The sequence below is a fragment of the Aphelocoma coerulescens genome, chromosome 6 (assembly GCF_041296385.1).
Source record: "Aphelocoma coerulescens isolate FSJ_1873_10779 chromosome 6, UR_Acoe_1.0, whole genome shotgun sequence".
Taxonomy (NCBI): domain Eukaryota; kingdom Metazoa; phylum Chordata; class Aves; order Passeriformes; family Corvidae; genus Aphelocoma; species Aphelocoma coerulescens.
Window position 1 is genome coordinate 14925331 of NC_091020.1, and position 18115 is coordinate 14943445.

Below are 18115 nucleotides of genomic sequence, written 5' to 3' on the forward strand. Positions count from 1 at the left end.
GGTGTTCTAACATCTCTAGCCATATCCTGCACGTGCTATGAGTCATACAAGCTTTTTCAAAAAATGAAAGATTTGTGGGAATTTCCCCAGGAATGTAGTTACATCCACCATGAATACTGCAACATCATTATATACACTTGAACAGTTTTGGGAAGACAAAGTCAAAATGAGTAGCTATTCTTCTATAAAACTTGTTTTACAACAATGCCATTTGTTCAGCACTCCACAGACTTTATATGTATGTTCAGCATAACACGTAACCATGTTTTCCTAATTTCTTACCCAAATTAACCACATGGTGCCAAAACAGAGTAAGAGGAATCACTTGAAAAAGCATGAGTCAACTCAGAACTATCCCAACTCTGATTTTATGGAAGTAATGGGTGTAATATTGAAGAATGAAATTTTGTTTTGTTAGAGTTCTGTAGGCAAAACTGATTCTGCTGCCCTCAGATAAAGAACAGTATTATTTGTTTTGAACTTGTTTCTGGGAGCAACAACATTCCAAGCTGTGGCAAAGGAAGAGTGCATTGCATGGGAAGATGTTCTTTCTCTTTTCTCTCAGACTGTGAAATAGAAGTGGAAGTCTAGGGTGTGGGAAGGTTTGAGGAACCTAGCAGAAAAACTTGTTTTGTTACTTACCTTTTCATCACTTCCCTAAATAGCCTTTTACACCCAGACCAGCTAATTCCAATTTGCTGGGACCTGATTTTGTAGAATTTTGTGCTACAGTACAAGTGCATATACTGTAAGCCTGGCCTCTGATGCCTCTGGTTTAGCTGCTGAAGTGTATGTGGTCTGCTACCCAACCCCAGCTCTCCTCAACAATTTTCCTTCATCTGGCCCTTTCCTCCAAACCTTTGCAGCAGTAATAAGGTATTTTAAATATAAATATTGAAGAAAGATGACAAGACAGACTACCACATACATTAATCATGCCAATGATATTTCTATTTGGTTTTAATGATGTTTTTGGAAGGGTCGTCCCAAAACACATGAAAGTCTGGGCTGACTACTTTCTGATGTATTGCTTCTGTCCCATGACTTGAGTTTTGCAACCTACCTTTCAGGTAAGGTAAGCTTTTCAAATTCTGATAATCTTTTTGACTCATCATCAAGGCCCCTACATCTTGTAGTTTGTTGTTCACCAAGACAAACTTTGTCTCAAAGTGAAAGTTAACATGATAGTGTCCTTCAAAAGTAGCAATTTTTTATAGAAAATGTTATTTATTTTTTAATAATTTATTATGCCTATCATGGAGTATGTAGCCTGGTAGCTAGTTTGCATCTCTAGTTAAACCAGTACAGTTCATCTGAGTCTGTCAAACTACTGGTTTATCATTTTTATGCTTCTCTCTTTCTTTTTTTCTCCACTGGCATCACCTCCATCTCCAAATATCATTAGGAATTGACGGACGTAAGTTTTCCCAGGCTTACTTGGACATATTTCAAATGACTTATGAATAAATTAAGTTCCCCACACACGAAGTCCCATTGCTTAAGAAATCTCAGTGTACTGCTGGAAACAATCCTGGCTGGATGGGAAGATGAAACTGATTATTTAATAGAAGTTTTCCAACTCTCCCAGTTTTTTACCCTCTGGGCACAATGCTTTGAACTGGACAGCTTCAGAAGTGTAATGAAATTTCTCCTACTTATATCAAGGCTAAATCTAGCTCTTCAATAAGAAGCAGTTTGTTGTTCATGAGCAGTACTTTTTGCCTTTAAAGGCTAGCCAGTGTTTTTCAAACATGGCTTCAAGAGACAGTGGAAGGAATATAGAAGGATTGGAATAAATCAAATAGGAGTGTTCCCAAATTGGAGCCAGGTTTTTTTTTTTCAAGTCCATACTCAAGCAAAATTCACCATGATGTAAATGGCAGTTTTTCTTGGTTGAGACAAACTGACTGGCCTATGCATGGAAACAAACAACTAACACTTTCAATATTTAAGGGTGTCTTTTCACCACAAAGACAGCTTAGATGGGAGGTTTATCATTTGACACACATAAAAAGGAAGGTTTTATGGACAATTCTGTAAGAACAAACACTCATTATTGAGTTAGTTAGTAAATAATAACGATGATAACAGCATCAGACTGGTGACTGTCGTCAATGAGTAACGAGCTTATGCTCTTTGTGTATTTATTATTAGATTTTCTGTGCTCATCAGAAATTGAGTGTAGCTTTGTTCACTACATATATCTTCATATTGCAATCAATATAATGGCACACTTTTCATAGACATCAGACTTTAATATTAATTTGCTCTTATTTCTACATCACAGAAAGACACAGAACATCTTCACTTTATGATAAAGCCTTCATTCAAAATAAAGTATGGTTATATCATCACTGAGGTTAAGAAGATTTTATGTTTACTACTCAAAAGATTAATGGGTCACTCAAGCATTTACATTCTCATACATTTTTATGACAGTGCTATGAAGTAAATTTGATGTATGTTCAAAAGAGAATGATAGGTTTAAATGTCTAACAGCTGCTCTTTTGAATTTCAGCAATGTTTTAAGTGTTGCTACCATTTAGCACTTCCACCACTCACTGCAATTTACTGTTTGCCTGCATTAGTTATTTGTGTTTGCACAGGAAGACAAAAGGAAAGAATTAGGTGCAGCATAGAAACAGTTTTACTTCCTTTAAGCCACCTGAATCTAATCAATCTTCTGGCAAGCACTGCTTAGGAAAAAACCAACAATTTTCAGAGTGTTTATTGAAAGACTTCACTGAAAAAGCATCTTAGGCTGTGCACAAATACACACCCTTTCCTGGATGTAGTTTGAAGCTTATTCCACGTTTTGAAATGCATTTGATGGCCTCTATATCGCAAAACCAGTTTTGATGAGCAAACAACCCAGAGGGGGGCTGATTTCAGCAAAACAGTCCATTGAAATTGCATGGAGTTGGGAGTGGCAGTAGCAGCAGGAAGTTCTGGTCTTTTAGCTCCAATCAACTGAAACGGCTTCAAATGCTGCTGTAGTCTTTTCCTGTGTGGCACGTACAACACTAAAGGCAAGGCACTGGGTACACTTCACTTAAGACAAGACTGTTTAACACAGCAGGGAAACATGGTTCTCTAATCACCCCCTACTATGAACCAGAGCCAACACGGAGCAATTAAATAAGAAAGATCAGAATGTCACTACAGGCAAGAACAAGCTGTGTCAGGGGACAGGGCAGTCATCATTAGGGACCACACAGATCTGCTTCCACTTGCTTTTGTGACTCCTTACTCCATATATAGCATCAGTTGTTTCATGAGTACCTGTAGACTATAGCAGGCCTCCCAGTGAATACAGGAGGAGTGGATAGAGCAGGCAGCTGGGGATGCTGCACAAAACCCTTCTCTAGCCCACTCTGTACTGCATACAGAGACTCAGTTCTATGATGAAGTTACATGTGTGACCACACATTCTCATTTGTCCCCATTTTGAAGAGGGCTTAGTTCACCCCTGAGTCAGAGTTTCACAACTGCCTAATTATGTGAACAAGCAAAAGACAACTACGCTGAATTCCAAAAGCAGCCAATAAATCTTTCAGAAGCCTAATTTTATTTTAGGAATGGTGCCTAAGGCAAGAACTGTGTGGTTTAGAAAGGGAAAATGTTTAAAACATTTGCAAAAGTTTTGTAAACCTGGTTTAGCCAGTTTCTGCTTTGTGTTACACTATTCAGAAGAGACTTAAAGCTTAATGGGTCCATCAAGTTGGGAAATAGAAAGAATACTTTGCCACTTATAGGAGACACAGGCTCTTGTTAATTCTAAGGTTATCATTGCAACACACATTTCATAGTCAACTTTGTGACTGCCTGGAGGAATAAAACATGGAATTCAGTCAAAGAAGGACTCTAACAGAGTTCTAAAATTACAAGACAGAGTTCATCACCCATGCTACCATCACTTTCTGGTCATGCAGAACAGAAAACACAATCCTGGTAAATACCAACTGCGCACCTTGCTGGGCTGGTTATAACCTTCCTAACAAAGTTTTCACTCTTTGAAGCCACATTACTCAACTCAGTGACATCCTCCAGTCTAAGAACAGTCTGCAAACAGAAAAGCAATCATAACAATTAGCTTTAGTCCCTGGCACCTCACGGCACCTCCAATCCCTCAGTACCTAGCCCACCATTAGACACCTGCAACAAGAATCCTGTGCCTTCTGCAGTGGCAGTCTGTGACTAGACATCATGTCTTAGTGCAAGGCACTTTGCCATGTGGGAGGTAAAGTAGAAAGTGACTTGCTAACTCTGCAGCAAGTCTTGATACTTTGGAGATGCGAGAAAGAATTAAAGTGGAAAGACGGCAAAAGTAAAACCTAAGAAAATATTTTTTTATAGTATGGAAACTAAAGGACAGTGGAGTAGATCGTTTATTTATCATTCTCTGAGTGATGTGTATCTGAGAAGACTCTCAGTCCAACATCATTAGCAGCCATCCAAAAATCTATGAAAATTGAAAAACAAAAGGAGAAAATGTCTTGTGAGCTTTTAGATGCTTCAGAGGAGTGAGGGCCAGTTGACTCAGGCATGCAGAGTGAAGTAGCTCACAACTACAGAACAGAAGTAACACAAAAGGACTGCCCATTGTGATCTGGATGCTGGCAAAGCAAAGCTTTGAAATAATCCACAGAGTGGTAAAAAATGAAAAAATATGCATAAAAATTTAATATATGTCCAGTACAGATAAGCTGACTTCTTAAGGCATTTTAAGTAAAGCCTACAAAAATGTGATCATTCAAATTATTGGTCACTTTGTGTGAATTCATGTCCCTTGTTTCCCTGTGCTTGTGGCTTCTGCTGTACACAGTGAGGCTCATACTGGTTTTCCACTTTTCTCATACATTGATAAAATATTTTAAAATATTTATTTGGACTCAAGATGTGTCAGCAGAAATACAAATTCTTAAGTTATTTAGGATATGACATTATGCCTAAGAAACAACTCAATCTGATAGAAAAATTTGGACAATCAACTTCTCTAAGTTTGTAAAAATTCTCAAACCAAACTTTTCCCCACAAATATCTTCCAGAAGATATTAACTTCCATAATGAATTATTAAATAATTATAAGTTAAGTTGACATTAAGTTGCATTAACATGTGAATTTGGAACAAAAAATTCTCAATATAATATTTGAACAATTTCATTTCCAGGGTCAGACTCAGAATTTTTTTTACTTAAATGCTTATTATGCAGGCAACTGTCCATGAAATTAATTTTTAAAATATATTAAAAACCCTAATCACAAATTTATATTATTATTCTATTCAGTAAATCAGAAACAGCCTCTCATTATTATAATGATATTGTTTAGCATTATTTTCTTCTGTACATAGATTAGTTGCCCAATTTCTTCAAACATGCTTCATTATGAGTAATAAAAAACCCAGATAAATAAGTGTAGATACACAAATTAGGAAGAATATAATGTTATTAATGTTATTTTAATTTATACTCCCAAGAAAACTTACAGCAAGGTATAAATTTACTTGCTGAAGAAAATAAATGAAAAGATAATTAAACTCTAATTAAAATTACACTCTGATGTACAGATGCAAGGATGAGAAATTCCAGCTAGAGCATCATTAACCATGTATGTTAGCATTTGTTTGTACTTATAGCTAGGCATGAATTTATTTAAAAAACCCCCAAGACCTCATTTCAGTATCCAAACACATGCTTAGTGCCCCCTAAAGATGGTGTGTTTAAGTTGCTCAATAGCTGCAGATTACCCACACACTTAAGATCAAGCCCAAGTGAGTGCTTTGCTGAATTCAAGTCAAAATGTGACTCAGTCACAGGCTTAGTTTGTGCTTCTGTGCTGCATGAGGGGTGGAGTGGGGAGATGCAGAACCAGAGTGCCTCATCTTTCACGATTTCACATCAGGGGTGTGAATTGTGTCAGTCCTTGAACTCCTAGGGCATAAGTGGGAGGATTTAGCTCTAGAAGGTGGACAGACACAGCAAGAGGATGGCTCACCCACTGCTTGACAGCCGGCAGAACTAGACTGATAGATATGCACTTAAAAGCAGAGGTGGGATCAAGATGTAAAGCACAGCACACCGAGATCACAGTGTCAGCACTCTGCATGCAAATATGTAATGCCTGCAACTGATACCGTGCCATGCACAGCTGCTATTCTTTGTTTCTTTGCAAGAGCACACCACAGCTAATCCTGCATGCCAATTGCCTATGCAAAACAAATATGCAGAGTGAATGCTTATTTGCTTATATATAAAGATCAAAAACACAGTGTCATACAAATTTTTTGAGCCATGTAATGAGTCACTGAAGAGCCATGAATCAAGGGGTAGGAGTCCTCCTTCAAGTGCCTCTAGATACACCCCTACCACAGTCTCTCTCACCTACTTGATCTGAAGCTGAGCAAGTAGGGGTTGCACACATATGTTCTCTTTGAGGTCTTCAGACACCACAGATGGTCCTTATATCCTACAGCACATTAGCAAGCTAGCCTAGGCCAAAGAGCTCAGCTGAGGCTCTTCTCTCTCCCTTCATTACCCCAAGCATGTTTTTTGGTTTCCGTGTTTCATAGTACCCTGATGTTTGCCTTAAAGACAACTGACAGATCAGTTAAGAGACAGCAAATACTCGCCTCTAAGCACAGAGAAGGGCAGAGTGAGTAAACATGTACTCTTCTCCCCTTTGTGGGGTTGGAAAGGTATTTCCAAAAGACATGAAATGAAATTCACTAATTTCGACATCCAACACAATCTCTTGACTCTAGAGTAGCTGGAGTGAATCATCTAAACTGTAAGGACGCTGTAGCTTTGTTCTAAATTGCTCTGAAGTTTGTGCCACACTTGGCAACTGCAAAGTGAAAATAAAGTAGATCTAAAACCCTGCAAGTCAGAACCATTTGGTTTTACATTTGCTTCCCTATGATATGGCTGATATGATGCAAAGATACTGATCAGTCTAGAATTACTCATAATTTTTATATGCTTCTGAATAGTCTTTATAGAATTAGAAACCTAAGACATTTAATCTAGTTACAATGAGCTCTTTATGGTCAGCAGCTATTTACATGCTTATGTTTTCACCATGATCTAAACAAAACATTTTCAATCATAAGAACAGGCAACATTCATTTTGGCTTTTGGCCTTCTATTTCTCATGCCTCACTGATTATCCTGATCTACCTTTAGACTAGCAGCATCATACTTTCACATTTTTCACTTTGGGAAAGGTCTCTCCTTTGAAGCCTATGGAAGAAACATCATGGAACAAAATACAAAACACTCTTGACTCAAGGCTTCAGCTTTCACACTGTGGTCAGCATTAAAGATGAGATTATACAGCTAGAAAATTGACAAACAAAGAGACATCTCTGACTGTCTTGAATTAATTTTTACGGAGGAGGAAAATCTGTGTTATAGTCCCTTCTAAAAGGCTTCACAGGAAAGGAATATTTGTGGAAGCCTCTAGAAAAAGCATTTTTAAATATTGCTCTACTTCCATTGAAATTAATTATACAAAAACCTGTTGACCTGAGGAACATGACTTCAATGTCTGTAAATAAAACATAACTGTAGGAAGCTATACAACATAACTAATGCCATTTTTCCTTTAATCTAATGGAATTAATTTGTCCACACTCTGTTTTAAGGAAACTTTTCTGCGGCTTATTTTTCCCACTGACTATATTTTGTTTCATTTCTAGTCCTCTCAATAACCAAAAAGTACTAGAGTCTGCCTAAATATTTATTTGTTTCAGGCAAGAAAGAATTGAGCACCAACAATTCTGCTTTATCTTCTCCTTCCAAGTTAAGGTTATTCTGATTTGCAAAGCTAGTTCATCAAAGATTACAGCAGCAGAAAGTTGTTCTGAGCACACATGCTGTGAAATACAAATTAAAAAAGGTTCAGGCAGAACTAATACCCAGGACACAGAGCAGATGCACCAAATTCATAAGGAGAATGTCTGGGGTGGGAAAAGACTCTCCAAAAGGTGCCAGTGCTCTTTGGCCCTTTAAAGACTGGGCCACAGTCTGGCCCCTGCTCTCCACACCCTGCACCATTATTTTGCTGAGTTCACTCCAACAGCATACCTGGCTCTAAAGGAAAAGCTCAAGCAGTCTGAGGGTAGGCCCTGTGGTGAGGAGTGGGAAAGGGCAAGGCAGGCTGCAATCAGCAAAGCTGGGCTTCACCCAGAGGGCTGTGGGCAGCACCAGCAGCCGTTGAGGCCCTTGCACAATCCTGTGTTTGCAAGAGGGAACAGTGGCACAGAGCACTTTGAAAGCCATGACTTTTCTAACCTGTCTTGGGAAGCAGATGGAGCTTGGGCAGTAAACCTTTATTTTGACTCTCATTGCTGACGGATGAGAATGTTTCTGCTAGTTGCCTTAAAAGCAAAAAGAAATGAAAGCAGACACAAGCTTTTCTAGCATTATTTGTTAATATTTTTTGGCAGCTGTACATATACTACTCTCTTGCTGTGACCATAATCGAAGCCTAATGTTGCTCCCAAGGAATGCTGTGGCAGTATTCCCACCGACTGCACTGCAAGCAGATTTGGGGCCTTTGTTTGGTCAAAGCTGTTCCAGATGCCGTCCAGAGGATTCCCACCCAGCATTCCAGTTGTAAAGAATGACTCTGCCTTTCTCTTCCAATAGTAGTTTTCTGGCTCCAGGTACAGTTGACCTGTTATGATCAACAGTGGAAACGACCCACTACCATTGAGCAGGATGACCCCTTGGGAGAAGAGGGTGATGCTATATTTTATTACCTGCATATCTGTCTAATCAATGTTAAAGTGGTTATATTTGGCGTAATTCAGTATAATGTTGTATATATTGAAAGGGTTCCTGCTGGTCACAGGAACGTAGCTGCTCATAGGATAGAAATATAATTATAGTACCCCAATGGAACAGATTTTTGAAGGATGTGAACACATAAATCCTGGTACTGGTGTACCTACCCACATGAAACCATACCAGTATAATGCAGGAAAAAATGTAAGCTACCCCAAAAGGAAATCTTACAATCACAAAAGGGAAAATTCTTTAGTTCTTCTGGGATCTTTAATGGTGAAAAATTGGTTAGAAACTTATATTTGCATCACACTTCATAAAGTACTAATATTTTCTGTCATTATTAGTGAGCTATCAGCCTAGCAGTAATTTTTGTGAGCAGCTGAAGTGGGACTAGTAGTCAGATGACAGATGTGCAGAAACACCAAGCTCTTTGGTACTTTCTATTTCAAAAATCACTGGTCACTTCTGAAAACTTAGGCTGCTATTATCATTATATATTACTTTGAAACAAAACTCTCCCTCCCTCTCCTTTGTTAGTAACTCACTGCTGATCTATGGCTCTAATTTTGTAAGCAAACTGATGTTTGTTCATGCAAGTAGGACTTCTGAGCGAGAAGACTGAAAATTTAGGCCAGTAGAAAAATAACCACCCAAGTTACCACAGCACCCAGCTTGAAACTTTGGTCCAAAGCATTTGATTTAACAATACCATAAAGCATTGCCAAGCTCTCAGTTCAGATGAGAAGATTCACCAAATCATGCATTGAAGTTTTTCAAAACTCATTAAGAAACCTCCAGGATAAGAAACTAACCTTTGTCCTCTCTTATGTTACAAGGCTGAGTCTGTGCAGGCCCAAAGCCAAGCACCCTGACTAGTATTCTAGTGAGAAACACTGTGACACCCGTGAAGAATCCATTGGCACAAGGCACCTGCATGCTTAGAAGACTTCTTGATGGGGATGGGTGCTGTTATAGGACACTGATACCTTTGGTACACACTGCAATCACCAGTTTAAGAATTTGTTTCATAAATCCAGGTTTTCTAGTTCTGGTCAATTTAGGCTTATAAACCTCAAACACATTAAGACATCCAAACTAAGAACAATTATGCTAAAATCTAATCCTTTTGTTAAATTTCATTATGGTGTGCATTGAGGAACAATTGCACATACCAAGGAAATTTTTTTAGGCATTCCTGTAACACATCTAATATTCTTGTGCATTGAATCAACAATCTGAGAAAAACAGCAGTTCTGACCAATTATGTGGTGAGGAAAGCAAAACCATTAATATACAGACTTCACTTTCTTTTGAATAACTGTAGATACACTGTTTGCAGAGGTGCTTCATTGGCTCGGTTACTTTACAAGACTAGGAGGTGCATATAAGCTTACAAAAGCTGACAGACAGCAGGGTTGTGGGAGGGGAACAACTCTTTTTTTCTACATTCATTATTACTCACTGAAATAAGCAAACAAGCCTGTTTCTTAGTATCTTGGGAGCAATGATTAAACCCAAACCCAACAATATTTTCTTGTAAGGTTCTGAAGCAAATAGCCTTCCTTTGACTTCACCAGGCACTCAGCTGGGCTTTGAGTAAAGTTGGTGATTGCCTGCAAGTGACACAGCAGTGACCCAGACTTTGCAACCAAGAAGAAGATAGAACTGTAATGCCTTATGGGCTTTCAAAACCTGTCCAACAGTTTTGCCTTTGCTAACACACATTTCAATCTGACGAAAGATGGGCAAGGAGCAGAAAAAGCACGCATACAGTATGTGATACTTGGTGTTCAGCAGGCAAATTTGTATGACATTTTCTCCCTTCCGTTTTCTCAGTGAGTGAGTGAAAGCTTGTGCATGTTTGTCAGACTGGCCCTCCATTAAATGTCTCTTCATGGAAATAAGGGGATATTTATGCACAGTGACTAATGAATGGATGCATTCCAGCATCTGCTATTGTGTATTTCCTGTAAAGTCATTTATTATTCTATCTAACAAACACAGTGTTCTTGGGTTGATGCTTAAGATTAATGAGGCATTTACTCCTATTCAAGAAACAAGTTCAGAAGACGCATTTTCTCCCATTCAGCTGTGCTGATAGTTTAATTAATGCCATTAATACATATAAGTCACCAGGAACTGTTTTATGGTAACACTGAGGAAAGCTGGCAAAGTAGGGAAATTTTAGAGGCAAAGCTACAACATAACACTTCCCTTTGTTTCCAGGTAGTATAGGATTCTCCAGACAGTGGGTGATCTTACAAACTACATGAGTAACAAAACCCCAAGATGTAATGAGCTGAGGTAATGACAGAATATCAGTCTTAACTCTCTGCTTGTGTGGGCTTAGTCAAATCCTTAATGTGATTTCACTACAAATTTATTTTTATGTAGATGCATGTCATATTTCCTCCCCCACCCCTTGTATTAGAGACAAAAGAAAGAAAATGCCCTCTTATTGAAATGTAAAAGTTGATACTGTAGACCATAACCAATGCTATGGTCTATGGTTTAAAGATTTATTAGGGGAAATTTTTCGAAGTGTGTACAGTTTCACTGATATGACAGGAGGAATTTAATGGCTCTTTCAGTGCTCATACCAATTTTTTGCTCAAGTTTCTGCATGGTGCCTTTTTTCTTTGGGATGCCTAATTGCCAGGCTCACTTAGGCCAGCATAGAAAGCCTGGTGCAAACTAGAATGTCACTGGGTTCACATTTCAGAAACAGAGAACTGGAAAGTAAGGAGTGAGCATGGGAATATGCAAGTTTAAAGGAGGGGATAAAAAAAAATACAATGAAAAGGTGGCACTTAACAGGGCTGCACAACCCTGGTCCCAGAAGAAAACAACACATAAAAGTACACCATTCAGGCATCAAAACACAGGCCTTCTCATGCTGACCTCTTATCTAGAGCTAAATTTTCATCCATAGACTTATGATTGGGTTTATCTTCTCTCAGTTTTCACCCAAAGTGATCACCTCATGACCTCGCCAGATGTATAGAATATGCACAAGAAGCACCTTGAAGACACCATTCTTACTGAAATAAAACAGCAGTGCAAGGACCAAATCTACTGCTGATTCAGAGAAGTAAATGCAATAACATAAAGCCATATTACAGCTATAGACAACTGCTTGCCGAGCTTCTAGAGATAGAGCGCTAGTTGAATTTGTTTGAACCTCCTAATACAACTTTTCTTTCCTCATTTTCAGTTTTTATCTCAAGGACTGGTAACAGGAAAAGAAACTAACATAACAATGACAAAACTCCAAACCAAACAGCCTTTCAACATTATTTTAACGCTCCAAAGAGGAGAAATAAACAAATCAAAGCACAACTGGCACTGCTCATAGAGGAGCACTAGATCTTAGTGTGCCCAGGTTGCTGGCAGCACTGTGCAGTGCTTTGTCACCATACAGCTTTGCTGCTTGAGCTAACACCTTCTAAAAGCCACTCCCAGTCTGCAGTGGACAACTCCAGGTACAGGGATGGATGTTGAATTTGGTATAGTGCCTGGTAGAAGAAGGAACTCCTGGAGAGTTGTACAGACAAAAGCCTATTACCTGCTCTGAGTGTTACTCCAATTCCTTAAGTAAATCAACAAAGTCCACATAGCCCAATAGGATAAAAAGAGACCTTGAGGGAGACATTTATGTCTTCAAGAAATATTTCTAAAACCTATCCTTCAACAAAACAGTTTTGCTCATAGTGAAAATTCAATGATTAACAACAGAAGACTGTATGAACATATTTGTTACTTAAAAAAACACCTCCTCTCCACAGCTGTCCCAGCCAGAAGCTCTGAAATGGCCATAATATTGTAGTAAACATCTCAGCCTGAAGCAGTGATGCAACAACAGGTGCAAGGACATGCTATGGACAGCTAGGGAGTAAGACCTGCTAGACAGGCATCAGGCATACAGACATTACCCGTCCCTTATTGTGGGAGTAGCACAGATAGAATTACACATCTTCTGCCCAGAGAATAAAATATAACACATCATCTAATTCTCAGTGTCATTAAAGAAAACAAACCTATTGTTTAAATTTACTACTCCAGGTTGTTTGTAAGAAGTTGGATCAACAGCCTCAAGAAATGTAATATTTTTTTCCTGCAAGGGTTTCCTAGTGCCTAGCCTGCAGCTGTTAGCATTGGATTTCAAGACACACTGTATTAGGCATGTAAAAGGACTTTCATTCCTCATTAGCTGCGCATAAGAAAGGATTGTAACTTTTAAAAAGAACTAAGCAGCTTTGTAAAAAACTTGAATTTTGCTCTAACAAAAATCATACTTGTTAGAACTTTTTTTTATTCCCAGCTGAACTATGCTTCAACTCAAAGCAAATAAAGTCATCAGTTGACTCCATTCTATTAGAGGACAGCATTGGGGGGGTGGGGGGGGGGGGCTGTGGAAAGAAAGAAAAAAGAGTCCAATAGGTCTTTGAACAGTGGTCCCTTGTCTGTCACATCAAGACATGGCTTCTACTTCACACACTATTGACCGTGAAAAGCAATCTTGCGACTTTTGAAGCCCTATCACAAAAAAAAAAAGAGTGCAAGAGAAAACTTTTCTTGAAATGTCAAGGATGGGGGGCTGACTGCTCTCATCTCCTATGATTAATGACTTGTGGCCTTATTGTGTAGAGGCTGCTAATTAGCTTCAGACTGATTAAGGCTGCAGAATGCAAAATTCAGCTTGATAAACCTGGACAGCCTCTGTTCCCCACCTCAAACAAGCCTGGTGCAGAAACTCTGGCATCCAGTTTTGTGGTAAAAACATGCTCACTGGAACTAATGAGTCCAAGAAACTCTGGGCTCCACCTACTAGAAACTTGAACTGCAGTGTTTTTCTGTATAATTAGTTTTCAGTCCTGTCCTAGTTACCTGCTTTTTATCTAAAAACCTTGCTTCATACTTTGAGTAAGCAGAAATCATATACTAACAAATAACCAACACCATTTAAAATTTAGTTAAAAAGCAAAACAAAATAGCAGGAGGATACTTTTAATCTTCCATTATCCACTTATTAACAAATGAGAGCAAGTTCACTACAATGCTTCTAGAAAGTTGCATATGGCCTTCTTGGATATTATTTATAGATGCATTTAAAAAGAGAGCAGAAAAGGGGCATTTCTTAAATTGTTATTGCCTAACATTCTAACTACCTGCTTTACTGGAATACATGCTGAATCCTTTGTTTGGTAATAATCACTTGCCATACCTATAGGGGTGGAAGTCTAGTACATAGGGAGTTGCAATCTCTTCTGCCATGACCCCCCTCCTTCTCTCCTCCCAGTCTTGGATTAAAGCTGCTTGTTAAATTCATCTTCACATGGAAAAGCATTACATTCCACTAACACAGGAAGGTTGCAAATACTTATGCCAGATTTTTAACACTGACCTCATCAAACTGATGCACTACAACATAAGGCTGATTAGCTTAATAACTGATTACTTGTCCTCTGGGCACTAGCAACCAAAATTAGAAACTTTAGCAGCTCATATAAAAGTCATATGAGCTTATTTTTTCAGGTACCTACAGTTCCAAGGGGGAAGGGGAAAAAAAAAATGTTTCTAGGCTAGTACCAAAGAGGGAAAATTTCTTGGTTTTGGTGGGATGGATAAAATGCTAATAACTTCTTCTCTACTGAATAATACCTAGATAAACAGGCCACATAAATATCTGTGCACAGAGATAAATTAACCAAATTATCATAGTTTTATTATTTTTAATTTCAAATATATACGAGTCTGAATGCCTTCAACACATGAGCTGCTTGAATTCAAGAGGCTTCCTTTCATGCTCTGGATTTCCCAGAGCATCCTTCACTTGTGCCACCCATAACTCACTTGCATTGCTCTACACACACAGGGCACCTGTTACACCAGGTACTGCATGTTGTGACGTGAAAAGACAGTCATGCTTCAAAAGAGTAAGTGCCAATATTGCAAAAATACTTCCACGTGAGTAACTGCAGCAGGCCTTGCCAAGGGGAGAGTTTGCAGGGGCAGTGCTAAATTTATGATGAAAGGCAACAGGTGGCCATTGGAAATAGTAACTTAAAGGACCACGAGGTGGCTGCGATAGAAAATGCAGGGAGAGGACATCATCCACAGCCTCTTTCAGGTCCCCAAAAGGAAGCCTAAGTTTATGCCTAACTTGAAGCATGCAAGCAATCCCTTTGAAGTCAGTAGTAACCAGGTTTTTAAGTACTTGTGTGTATGCATTTATTTTCACTGTAATTATACAGCACATACACTGTGTGGTGTAAACACTAACAGACCAACCTCAGCATTCTGTAAGGTGGCACAGTTCCTCCAGCATCAATATATTGCTCAAGACTGGGGACTTAACTTATTGTTTATAAGCATTTTTCTATGCCTTACCCTGTTTCTTTTTTGCCTTGTTTTGCTTTCAGCAAGGCTCTTTGTAGTGTCATAACTCACAATCTTTCTAGTCAGACTTTGTTTATAAAACCTCTATTGTTCCAGAACAATGGAGTTGTGACCTGTTCAAAGGCAGGACTGCAATCAGGGCCCTCTCCGTACTTTCTCAGGGTGCACTTTGTGACAAAGTGAATAGACCACACAACCCTATTGATGTCAGCCAGGAGGGGAAAAATAGGCTCCCTCAATAAATCTCAACATAAATCTTCTTGCCCTATCTTACCATCTGTATGAATTCACCTAAAGCACAAAATTAATAAGCAGAATGAGTATTCCCAATCCTAAAAGATTGAAATACTGCTTGCAGACCAAAACGGATTTGTTTCATACTTAGGGCAGTTTTGGGGAATTCACAGGCATAGAAAGCAACAGGTGGAAACATAGCTTGGGCCAAGACAAAGTCAATGAGAGTGACCCTAGCATCATGAATATACTTCACTCTTCTGTGGCAGTTCCCTGCTATAAATTTCCTCGCAGGCTTGTGGCTGCTGTTGCTTTCTTATCACCAATGACTTTGGCTTTCTAATTTTGCCTCCAATATTATAGAACAATTATCCACACAACACAAGTATTAGCAGTGAAACGGCCACAACTTTTTTCCCTATTTGAAAATGTCATATTTTGTAGTTCTGGTTTTGAAGGTCAGGTAAGGGTTGCTTAGAAGAGGTTGAGGATGACCATGTCCCTTTTGAAGTATACTTCTAGTCACTCATCAGTGGCACTCACCCTCATTCAGCTTTACATTTTTTTTGGTACGTATGTTAAGAACATAAAGAAAGATAGTCAAAGAAATCACTGCAAAAAGAGAAGTAAAGAGAAGGGTTTTCCTTAACTTCAGGGGAAAACGCCTTCACAAATTGCCTAGGTGTATTCTCAGCAGTTAAAACATGTGCATTCAATATAAATTTTCATTATCATTCATGAAAGAGGAGAACTAAAAAGCCAGAGCAAGCACTAAAACAAGCAAACAAATGGAGCCTTCAACTTAATTGCATAAGTGTTTGTGGGAACACTGAAAGCACTTCAGAGCAGTGCTACCTTTTTGTCCAGTGTCAATACAGCTACTAGCACAGCAGGGTTCCAGATTGTGACCAAATCTTTCAAACAGTGCAGCATTGAGCAACAACAGCATAAAGCCAGCTAAAGCCAAGTTATTTCTAAATTCGAATTATTATTTATGTTTTTAAGCATTCACTCCATTTTGACAGCAATAAAATCCTTCTGTAATGTATTCCATCTGAGCAGACCATATCAAAGTGCTTTGCAACAAATTACTGGTTAAAATGTGAAAAAAGAAACTTAATTGTTATAATGGAAGGCAAAAGATCCCATCTCAGTCAAGTCCTGCTAGAGGGAAAATACTACTGTAAATTCATCAAGACTAAAAGCATGAAAAAACTAATTTTATAAAATTATATTTCTGCTGAATCAAGGCATAGTTATAATATATAACCTTATATAGAAAATTCCAGGCAACTTGTTATATTACTGGTTAGAAAACACTTCAACTTAAAATGATTGTTCAGATACTATTAGTAGAATTACACACTTATTGGTAACACAAGCTATCAACATCAGATAAACATTTGTAGATCTGTACCTGCTGACCTGATCATACCTACTCAATGACCAACCACTCTGAATGAGTGAAAAACGAAGGGGATAAAACATCCCTGTGAAGCACTTACTTTGGATTTTCAAAACAGAAATGGAGAGCAATCAAACAGTTCCTTATGTGAGAGATACATGGAGAGGACCAGCCTAGGGGTGAAGCAAGGCAGGGGGAATCCACTGCTGTTTCTCCAGGACTTGTGAAGATAAAAAGGAGTTGTCCATACAGCACCTTTCATGAGGAATTCATTCATTTCTCTGTGTTGAAAATACAAGGAAAAAAGAATGAGCAACCTAAAAGAAACCCGACTATGAGAGCCCTCCCCTCACTCCCTCCAAATAGGCAAACCTATTTAGAACATCCACTATCCATTTATTTAGTAGCACTGAAGTTATTAAGAATGTGTAAAAATTTAACTACGCGTATTTTAAAATCCCACTTCTAGTAAAGCTAGAATAACTATGCTTTGCTCTAGCATAAAGCATTTTAAAAGGTACCATAAAACAACCCTACCATGCACATGTTACTTGCTCCCAAGTAACATGCAAAATACTTTGTTAATCCACCTCACTGCTTTTATAGTCTGATGATTGGTTCAACAGCTGAGTATCAGCACCAAATTAATTCAGGTGCCCTTGTTTATGCCTTCACCCACTGTGGCTACAGGGCATAGGCTGATTGCCTGAGCACTGACGGGATGACAACACCACCCAGCTGCCACTGCTCCTATCAGCAGAGGACCTGTGGATGGCTATAAGGACAACTAGAGTTCAGGGGATGCTGGAGTACCACAGAAGAGAGTAAGGTTGGGTGGGGCCAGGGGTACAGCTGCCCAGGCATCCCCATTTTGACTGAGCTACTGTGTGCGAAGTTAAGTGTGGCAATTGAGAAGTGAAAATGCTTATATCTTTGTTAGAGTTTGTGTGTCCCAAGCATGACACATCAGCCAGGTAGCGAAGGAGTCAGAAGGAACAACTTGAGAGATCAGAGTGTAGAGGTGCTAGAGGAGGCTCAAGGGAAAAGAACTAGAGAACAGATTTGAGGATGTGAAGACCTGTGATGACAAGTCAAAAAATTACACTTGGGTTATTAATCTGTTTAACAAATTAAGATACCTGAAAGTAGACTGCCTGAATACTATGTAATAAGTCTAATTACTGGACACCTGCAAGAGTGCAGTAGGGCCAACCAGGTTGGACCTACTTATAGGTCCAACAGTGAGACTATCACAATCTCCAGACACTTTTGAGGCAATAATCA